Source organism: Lontra canadensis, unplaced genomic scaffold (assembly GCF_010015895.1).
Source record: "Lontra canadensis isolate GAN:19392208 unplaced genomic scaffold, GSC_riverotter_1.0 scaffold96, whole genome shotgun sequence".
Taxonomy (NCBI): Eukaryota; Metazoa; Chordata; class Mammalia; order Carnivora; family Mustelidae; genus Lontra; species Lontra canadensis.
Window position 1 is genome coordinate 564,293 of NW_022631090.1, and position 7,074 is coordinate 571,366.

Below are 7,074 nucleotides of genomic sequence, written 5' to 3' on the forward strand. Positions count from 1 at the left end.
AATTTATTAAGAGTTGCTCCCTATTCCCTGATGACTCATTAATGGTATCCTAAGCATCTCCCTCTAACGAGGGAGACTTGCTCACTTTCTTACTTACCACTCCTAGAGGAATCTCCTCACAGAATTAAAATTGAAAATTGGGATTAGCTGTGGCTCTCTTCTTCCCAGTTAGTAATTTTCAGATGCCCAGGCTAATTGTTGCTCTCCTAAGCCAAGACCTGAATCAACAATATGAAAGTGGATGAATTCCAAATACTGGCTTTTGTCTGATTACCAATTTGTAAAGAAACAAAGACATAATATGGGTCAATGTTTTTCTTTTTCTTCAAATTAGATTTTTAAACAATAAGAACAAAAGAAATATTCTTGAAAAGACAAAGCTATATTGATGAGGAATAGATCAGTGGCCGCCAGGGGTTAGTGGCAGGGGACAGTGCGGTTATAAAAGAAATTCGGGGGGACTGATGGAACTATTCTGTGTTCTAATAGTGGGTACATGAATCCACACGTGTTAAAACTCAGACGTGTATGCCAAATGAAAAAGTCAATTTCACGTGTGGTAAATTAAAATAAAAAATTTCAGAAGAAAAAAACCCAGTTTTTTGTATTGCACAGGCTGTATGTAAAAACGTACATAAGGGACGCCTGGGTGGCTCAGTTGGTTAAGCAACTGCCTTCAAATCAGGTCATGATCCTGGAATCTTGGAATTGAGCCCCACATCGGGCTCCCTGCTCAGTGGGGAGTCTGCTTCTCCCTCTGCCCCTCCCCCTTTCATACTCTCTCTAACGTGCCCTTTCATTCTCTCTGTTTCAAATAAATAAAACCTTTTTAAAAAAATTTGAAGGTACATAAGATGCACATCTCAGTAATTTCCTCTGAGGAAGGCAACTGGAGAGAAGGAAAACAAGTTGGAGAAATATCCTTATTCCTCGTTTACCTTGTGTTTTGAATTTTTAAAATAAATTATTTTATTAAAGTATAACATCAGTATACATTTAGATGAATTATCACCAAGTGAACACACCCAGGCAACCACCACTCAGGCCACAATATGGAATATTGCCAGTACTTCAGGAGCCTCTCCCTCCTGCCACCTCCCATTCATTATCTTTCTCTCTTCCCCAGAGAAAATCACAATCTTGATGTCTAAGACCACAGATTAGTTTTGCCTCTAGAAATTTATAGAAATGGAATCATACAGTATGTATTTCTTTTTGTTTGGCTTCTTCCTCTCAACATTATGGGACTCATTCCTATAGTATATCGGCAGTTCATTTCCTTTAATTGTGGTGTAATATTTCACTGTATGGATATATTATAAATTTTTATCCATTTTACCATTAATGGACATTTGGGTTGTTTCCAGCTTTGGAATATTATGAATAATGTGGTTTCAGACATTTTTATATTTGTCTTTTGGTGCCTCTATTTATATATCTCTTTTGGGTATATCTTTTACATAGCTAAGAGTGGAATTACTGGGTCAATAGGGTACATATATGCTCAGCTTTTGGTTTTTTTAAAAAAGATTTTATGTATTCATTTGAGAGAGAGAAAAAATTGAATCGGGGCGGGGGGCAGAGGGAGAAGCAGACTCCCCCCTGAGCAAGGAGCTAGACCTGGGACTCTATTCCAGGACCCTGGGATCATGACCTGAGCCAAAGGCAGATGCTTAACCAACTGAGCCATGCAGGCAGCCCACATGTTCAGCTTTGACAGATGCCAAATGGTGTTTCCAGTGGCTGTACCAATTAACACTCCAATTGATCACAAATAAGAGTTCTGGTAGATGAGTATCTATCAACTTGGAATGGTCTTTCTTTTTTCATCTTAGCCATTCTGCTGAGTGTGTAATGTCATGTTGTGGTTTAATAAAATAAGATCCATTGAAGTATAATGTACATACAAATTAATGCGCTCACTTAAAGTGCTTATTTTGATGAGTTTGAGAAATTTATATGCCCACACCACACTCAAGGTAGAGAACATTTTCACCACCCTAAAAAGTCCCGTTGTTCCTCAACCAGGACAACCTTCCCTATGCTTAATGCCCAAGCCACCCTTGATCTGCTTTCTGTCATATAGTACATTTATCTTTACTAGAGTTTCATAGAAATTGAGTCACACAGTAAGTTCTCTTTTATGTCTGCCATTTCTTCTCAGGATAATGTTTGTAAGATTCATCTATGTTGTTGCCTATATCAGAAGTTAATTCTTGGGACGCCTGGGTGGCTCAGTGGGTTAAAGCCTCTGCCTTCAGCTCAGGTCATGATCCCAGGGTCCTGGGATCAAGCCCCGCATCAGGCTCTCTGCTCAGCAGGGGGCCTGCTTCCCCCGACTCTCTGCCTGCCTCTCTGCCTCCTTGTGATCTCTGTCTGTCAAATAAATAAATAAGATCTTTTAAAAAAAGAAGTTAATTCTTTTCAGTATTCCATTAGTATGAATATTCCACAATTTGTATATTTATTCACTTGTTCATTATCATTTGAGTTATATCCAGCTTTTGGCTATTATGAATAATGTTGCTAGGAACATTTGGGTACAAGTCTTTTTCAAAACATGCTTTCCTTTCTCTAGGTTGAATACCCAGAAATGGGAATGATAGGAGATATATATATATATATATACAGATATATATACATACATATATAATATATATAATATATTTTATATATTTATATCTATATATAAAATATATTTTATTTTATATATTTTATTATAATAAAATATTTTTATTATATAAAAATATATAAAATATATTTATATATAAAATAAATATTTTATATATAGATATAAATATATATATATTTTTTAATCTCAAAGGGAACTTCCAAACTGTTTTCCAGATTAGCTGTATCATTTGCATTCCCACCAGCAATATATGAGAGCTCCAATTGCTTCACATTCTTGCCAGCACTTGGCATTCTTAAATTTTGTCTCTTTAATTTTGGCCATTCTCAAGTGTGTGTAGTAGTATTTCATATTGTAGTTTCAATTTGCATTTCACCGATGACTGATGAAGTTCAGCCTCATTGAATATATTTATGGGCCATTCTTGTATCCTTTTGTGAAGAGTCTGTTAGACTTTCACTGATTTAAAACATTTTTAAAATCAGCTTTATTGAAGAGCAAATCACATACAATAACATTTACTGATTTTTAAACAGTCTGCGGAGTTTTGAAGAAACTTTACACTCATTATAATCATGACTCCAATCAAGATACAGAACATTTCCATCAGCCCAGAAACTTCTCCCAGGTCCCTTTGAATAATCCCCTCCCTCCACCCCTGGCCCTTGGCAACACTGATCTTTTCTTTCTTTCTCCCTTCCTTCCTTCCTTCCTTTCTTTCTTTCTTTCTTTCTTTCTTTCTTTCTTTCTTTCTTTCTTCTCCTTCCTTCCTCTTTCTTTCTTTCTTTCTTTCTTTCTTCCTTTTTCTTCCTATCTTTCACACTGATCTGCTTTTTATCACTATAGTTTTAGTTTTGCTTTTTCTAGAATTTCATATAAATGGAATCACACAGGATAGCCTTTCTTATATTATAACATTTTATTCTTTGTATTCATATACTTTTAAATTAGCATTATTGAGATATAATTTATATACTCTGAAATTCTCCCATTTCAAATGCACAGTCTGATGAGTTTTAGTAATCTTACAGAGCTGTACATGCATCATCATAATCTAGTTTTAGAACGTTTTCATCACCCAGGAAAGAGAGTTCTTAATCTTCATTCCCACTGCCAGCCCAGGTAACAAATAATCTACTGTCTATCTGGCTACTTTCACTTATAATGCTTTTGAGATTCATTCTTGTGTTAGCCAACTATCGGCAGTCAATTCCTTTTCATTGTTGAGTAATATTCCACCACATGGATATATGACAAAATGTATATCTATGCAACAGTTAATGTACATTTGAATCATTTCCACTTCTTGGCTATTATCAGCAATGTTGCTATGAACATTCATGGTACAAGTTTTGTGCGATCATATGCTTTCATTTCTCTTAAGTAGGTACCTGGAAGTGGAATTGTTGGGTCATATATACTAACACTACGTGGGACATTTTGAGAAACTGCCAAATTATTTCTCCAATGGCTGATCCATTTGACATTTCCACCATCAATGTGTGAGGTGTCCACTTTCTCCATATGCTTGCCAACATTTGTTGTCTATTTTTTTATTGTGGCCACTCTAGTGGATGTGAAGTGGTATCCCATTGCAGTTTTAATCTGTGTTTTCCTAATGTCTAATGATGTTCAGCATCTTTCTATGTTCTTACTAGCTGTTATGGGCTGAATCATGTCTCCCCAAAATTCATGAAGTGGAGCCTTGTCCAGCTGAGACACAACAGTCATCAAGGTGTTGGGCTGCAGAGCACCGTGACCTGAAGAGGTAGATGAGCTTGAATCCACCCAGAACCCTACCACACTAGACAGCATCCTTGGAAGTTTGCTGAGGACTCCTCTGAGGCCTAGCAGTGTTGGGCCTGGAGACCCCAAGGCTGGCTAGTCCAGCTCAGAGTGGCTACCACAGCTGCCGTCAAATCATGGGTTGGTGGGGGGGCATCCTGTGGTTCACTGCTGCTTCTGGGTCTGAGCCCAGCCAAGGGGAGCCATGGAGAGGGCTCTGGGTCTCTGCAGGAAAGGGGTTGCAGCCTGCACCAACCCCCGCCTTCTCACTGCCCATTCTTTTTTTCAAACTGTATCTCTGAAATCCCGTGTGTAGTTCACACTTGAAGAACATGTGAACTTGAGCTAGCCACAATTTCAGGTACTCAATCATCAAGTGTGGCCAGTGACTACTGCATGGGACAGCACAGTTCTATAGCTTTACCAATATATTTTGTCCCTTATTCTGTCATTTACAGAAAGAAGTATGATAGAATTGTCCTATGACTATGGATGTACCAACTTTAATTTCTATCCAGTTTTGCTTTAAAAATGTTGAGTCTAGGGTATTGTATACATCAAAATTTTTAAATTTTACCTTTTTCTGGTGATTTGAGTCTATCGTCTTTGTGAAACAATCCTTGTTCTCTCTAGTTCACGCTTCTTGCATGAACCCCTTAATCTCACTCTCTTCATGACTTATTTGCTATAGTTGCTGCATAATTTAGTGCTCCATATATTGCTGACCTTACATGACATTATTATTATTACTGTTGATTTATACAATGTTTACTTAAGATTTACCAACAGATTTACTATTTTTATTATTATCACTTCTTGAATCTCTAAGCTGCCATCTTGATCACTTGTATTTGATATTTCTTTCACTATGAATCTGCTGGTGACAGATTTTCTCAGTTTTTGTCTGAAAATTTTCTTTAGTTCACCTTCTTTTCCTAAATCTTTTATTGTAAGATCATTTGGGTTCACATGCAGTTTTAAGAAATAATATAGAAAAATCCCATGTACCTTTGCCCAGTTCCCTTAAAGGTAACACCCTGCATGTATATAGTTCATACACCCTACACAGATACGGTACAATATCACAATTAGGAAATTGACATAGATTCAATACACTGACCTTATTGAGATTTCTCCTTTAATCATTTTCGTGTGTGTGTGTGTGTGTGTGTGTGTATTTCATTCTGTGCAATTTTATCACTTGTAAAGATTCTTGTGACCACTACCACATCCAAATACAGAACAGTTCTATATCACAAGGCACTCTGGTCTTATCCTGTTACAGCCACATCCACCTCCCTGATGCCCACCCCAGCTTCTAGAAACCACTAATCCAGTGTCCTGTTCTAAAATGTTATCCTTTCAAACATTTATATAAGTGGAACCATCAGTAAGTGAACTCTGGGGGTTGGTTTTTTTCAGTCACCACAATTCCCTACCGATTCATCAATCAATTCAACAATCACCCTGTTGATTGTTATGTATATCAACAGTTAGTTCCCTTTTACTCAAGAAGAGTAGTCCGTGGTATGGACACGCCCCAGTTTGTTTAACCATTCATGCATGGGGGTACATGTGGACTGTTTCCAGTTTGGGGATATTATAAATGAAGCTGCTGTGAACATTCATGTACAAGTTTGTGGGTGAGCATAAATTTTCCTTTATCTGGGATAAACTACCAAGAGTGCAACTGCTAGGTTGTATGGCATGTACATGCGTAGTTTTGTGAAAAACTGCCATTATCATTTCTTGGAGTGGCTGTAGCATTTTACATTCCCACCAGCGATGTATAAGTGATCTATGTCCTTGGCATCCTCTCTAGCATTTGGTGTTGTCACTATTTTTTATTTTACCCTGTCTGCTAGACATGCAGTGATTTCTCATTGTGGTTTTATTATTTATTTATTTACTTACTTACTTACTTACAGAGAGTGTGGGCTCACAAGCTGGGGGGAGGAACAGAGGGAGAAGCAGACTCCCCGCTGAGCAGGGAGCCCCATGCGGGGCTCCATCCCAGGACGCTGGGATCATGACCTAAGCCAAAGGCAGCCGCTTAACTGACTGAGCCACCCAGGTGCCCCCCTCATTGTGGTTTTAATTTACATTTCCATGAGGTTAATGTTATGGCCTGAATTGTCCCCCAACCCCACCAGATTTGTATGTTGAAATCCTAACTCCCAATACCTCACAATGTAACTGTTTGGAAAGAAGGCCTTTAAAGAGGCAATTTGATTAAAATGAGGCTGTTAGGGTGAGAACCTAATCCAATATGGCTGGTGTCCTTATAAGAAGAAAAGGTGACACAAAAGTCATGTGTGCTTAGAGGGACATTTATGCAAAGAGGCTGCAAGAAAGCATCCAGCAGTCAGCCAGAGAGAGACCTCTAAAAAAAAAAAAAAAAAAAAAGCAACCATGCCAACATTATTTTGATCTTGGACTTCTATCCTTCAGAACTGTGAGATAATAAACTTCCGTTGTTAAAGCCAATTTGTAGTATTTTTTTAAAGAATTTTATTTTATTTTATTTTCATATTTTTTTATTTCTTGTATTATGTTATGTAAGTCATCATACAGTACATCATTAGTTTTTGATGTAGTGCTCCATGGTTCACTATTTGCATGTAACAACCAGTGCTCCATGCAATCCGTGCCCTCTT